This window comes from Bombus impatiens, unplaced genomic scaffold (genome assembly GCF_000188095.3).
Source record: "Bombus impatiens unplaced genomic scaffold, BIMP_2.2 scf_0151, whole genome shotgun sequence".
Taxonomy (NCBI): domain Eukaryota; kingdom Metazoa; phylum Arthropoda; class Insecta; order Hymenoptera; family Apidae; genus Bombus; species Bombus impatiens.
In genome coordinates, this window is record NT_176570.1 from 2,660,849 (window position 1) to 2,665,006 (window position 4,158).

Sequence of the window (4,158 nt, forward strand, 5' to 3'; positions counted from 1 at the left end):
GACAGCGGCGGTGGTGGCGGCGGCGACGACGTCGACACTCGGGAACGCGTTATCTCGGATACAAAGACAACGACGACGACACCGACGATCGACGGCGAATCGAACGATAAATCGTCGATTATCGGCGAACCACGTAGGCCACCGCTGCTAATTCGAGTCGCAGTGGACGACGGTTTGCTGACAATAATTAAAATTCTTGCGAAGCCAACGATATCGAACATCTCGGCTCGTCATTCACGATCCACGCAGTCCTCTCTTTCGCATCGATTAAGCGCGGAATCACCGTCCATTAATTCTATTCATAGAGAGTCGCGGAGACCAGTTTCTCGTACACCGAACGCGACCTGAACGCGTACGAATCTGCCACGCGGGCACTAAGCTCGCTACGACCAGGTATCGGAGCTTGCTTGCCTGATACCAGATAGCACGCCCGGCTAATAAACTGTTTCGCGATCTCTGGCTACCGAGGCCATTTGCCCGTTAAATGACCTGTTCCAACTATGACGATTTTTGGAGATTCTGTTAGAGAAATTATAGTTGCCTTATTTTTGTTACATTGCTTGAGTTCTACGGTAGCTATTGCGATGTTTTACATTTTTCCAGTCGAGTAACTGCATTATGAATTGACCGTGACCAATGCAAGTTTAAATTTTAGATTATAGACTTTAGATTATAAAAGAGAAAATTAGGAAAGCAAACGATTGAAAATTAAAAAAATCCCGAAGAGGAATCCTTGCAATCTTTTCAACTGTGGATCTCTAATTGCCATGGAACTTTGCTCACTCGTACACTTTGTGATTCTATTTACAAAAATAACCAGCTATCGGATATTGCAGTATCGGATACTCAAATATCTGCATTCCTTTTATCAATGAATCATTCTCCACATTCCCTAAAACGCGTCTCTATTACTCTAGCCTGGCAAAACGAAAATAAAGGTACTCCCAACGATCTTTAATTCCCGTTACGCGTACACTAATATAATTACCACAAGACAGAACCAGTTATTGAACGCGAACGGAAAAAGAGAAAAATAATCGGGCACGCGTGTTCCCTCGTGCTCACAATAAGCTCGCGAAGGATCTTACGTATGTCGAACCTGTGAAATTTCAAGATTGACCAGGATGTCGTTCATTAACGGGGGCTCCCATTAAATGGAGACGTTTTATTGATCAATAAATTCTTCTAGATGATAGAAGACGAAGCGAACAAGTCGGCTACGCAACGATCTTCGTGAAACGGTGGCCCCTCTGCGGGTGGAACGCACGATAACTCGGCGTTTTTGCCGCGATAGGCGCGAAATCAAGCCATCGGGATCCCGTTGCACCGCGACGGAAAAAGGAAGAATGCGCCGCAGAGTTCGCCGTGAGATAACGCCCTGGTAACTTCCTATAAAACGGTGGCGATCGATGGCGGGCGCCCCGACGACGTCATTCGATCGATCAGGAATGATCGAGGACGACGATCGGTGAATACGAGGATCAACCTGTCCATAGAAATGTCCGCGCTTGATTTGCTAGCTTTCGCTTCGTTGGACCGACAGGATTCCCTGTTTTTGTGCATCTTTTATCGCATAGGCCGAGTTTCTGGAATTTCAGAGTTCGTCTAATTTAGATGGATAGATGTATTTTATAGGCTGAGTCTTTGGGGGTTCAGAATTTATCTAGTTTAGTTGTATAAATACCTACGTTCATGTTTAAAAGTTTTTATGTGCTTTATCGCTGGACGAAACAAAAAAATTGGAGAAAATAAATTCTTTCGCGTTTGATACTGGTGGATGTAGAAATAACGAAACAAATCTTATCGAGGGAATTACATAATAATTATGGTCGGCAGCGTATAAAGTATAAATTTAGAATATCTTTCCATATAAATAGAACTCGACGCAGGCTTTCAATGCGAAATGTAGAGTGTCACGCTACTGGACGTCCAAACGCATAGATCAGCAACGAATCAGCAATTTATTATACACAATTAAACTAATAGCATTTATTTTATTCGTAGTAACAACGCTACGGTACATCGAACGGGTCGATAATGACAATACTCGGCTACTGGAACGAGCAAGGAGAAACGCCGGGTCACGATACGACACGCCAATTGAAACTGATAGCTCGCTTCAAGACAGAGGCAAATTTACTGTGCATCCAGTATTATCTATAAACGTGCATGTCTACCACTTTTCTTTCGACTCCCCCGAGCTAGACTTTCGTATTTAATGCCGGTTTCACACCGATGGGAACATAAATTTACTCTCATCCCTGTGTAATTAGTTCGAAAGTCGATGAACAATTTACCAAACGACAACGAGCGCGTTTAACTTTCCTCTTTTGCTTGCCAGCCATTGCCAATCATCTTCCGAGTTCACCCGAGGCGTTACTTTTCTACGCTTTCTTCTTTCTTCGACATCGAAATCGAGGTTTAATACAATTTCCACGTTTTATCGATCGAGATAATCTTCGACGTTAATCTTCGATTTCAATCTAGTCTTTCAAAAGTTGGACGTTATCGCAGGATGTTATCTTTAGTTTTGATATATCTATATAAGATGCTACATGGAGTCACGAGCGTTTCCGAGCAGCATGTAAAATAAATGTACGATCGGAACACGGAAGATGAAAGTGGAATTCTATGAGGACAGAGAAGATTGCAGTTCGTAGCAACATGTTGCTGCCTTTGATCTCTGCCGCTCTTCTAGTCCAAGCTTTTCGATTTATCACGTGCTACATACGTATCTATATTCTACCTGTATTCGTACACGAATTTAAAAAACCTGGCCATCGTACTCTTACTAGTACAATACCTTCAAACGTAACTGTGAACCTAGCACAAAACTCGGAAGATCGATCTTCAAAATATTTTGTATATCGCATACGATATGGTAAATGTACAAATATCAGTGTACCTACACTCGTTTCCTGTTTGTAAAAAATTAATGAATCTCAGAAGCACGAGGATATAAGAACGTCAGTATGGACCAGGCCTAAGGGCAGGACGAGCGATTAACGGCCAATGAAGAAGTATTACGGAAGTATGACAACGGTAATAGATAACTGGAAACGAGCAGGCTGACGATACAGGACGTATCACGACGACTTTTCGATCGAAGTCACGTTCGGCGTCGTTACGGTATTCGAGTGGCCACGGGTAACGTGGAAATCGTAGTAGCATCGGCCATCAAGGACTCGTAACTGGTAGCAGAATTGCTCGGGCTTTATCGCGTCCGTATGCCGCGTGCAATTGCTTTCACGGATAAAATCAGTCCTCTCTTTCGCTTTCTCTCTTTTTTCCTTGATAATCTTCCACGTTTTTCCCTCCTGTCTGCTACAAGATAAGCGAACGAGAAGATTGCGTCGTAAAGGACAAAACGTCTAGCCGATACCTCCGGTATGCCATTCTATTCTGCTTTTACTTTTACGAGACACATCGTCGCTCTTCCGTCTTATTAACCTGACCAATAGTTTAGTATTTATATAGCTACTTTTCCATTGTGATTCTCTTCGTGTGTCGTATTTTTAACAGAAGCGAAGCGACAAGTGAAAAGAGAAAAAAGGCAGAGGATATAGGAAACAGATAAAGAAATTAGCGAAAGAAATCATTATGTTGAAGAGATCGATAGCTCAGGTTAACCAGTCTTCTTCGGTTAACGAGTTAAAGAGAGAGAAAAAAGGTAGGCTGTAAGACTATAACAAGAGATCCTCGTTTCACCAAAAATGTCTCGTCGTTCGAACCACATAAACTCTACCTTGTCGTTGATTTTACAGTTAAATAAATCATACATTTTCTAGCCATGCTTCGATCAAAAACAAGAATCACTATACCACCAACGAACAATCAAATATTGTACCTAAAGCTGTACGTAAAACTGTGAAACTCCACCTAAAACCTATCTACATCTCCACTAGTAGATATATCGACCACAAATTAGCCCTGTTGAAAATAGAATAGTATATCGATCACATTCGACTATTATAGCACCAGAAGAAGAGAAGGTTAACGACACCTAAAAAGGAGGAAACAGTGGCGAAGGCGAGGGTAATCGCGGCCGATTCATCGAATTCCGTCCGGTTCGCAGCTTGTGTTCCGTCTTTGCTGCGGATGAAGTTGTACCAAGGCGAGAAACGATGGATCGGCACGTTGGCGCGCGCGCGCGCGAGA

General features: G+C 42.8%; 1 protein-coding gene across 8 annotated transcripts in view; it reads right to left on the reverse strand.

The window, feature by feature from the left end:
* The window catches only part of LOC100749353 (serine proteinase stubble), a 78,584-nt gene that overhangs the window by 23,183 nt on the left and 51,243 nt on the right, over window positions 1-4,158 (reverse strand). The gene's annotated exons all lie outside the window — the stretch shown is intronic.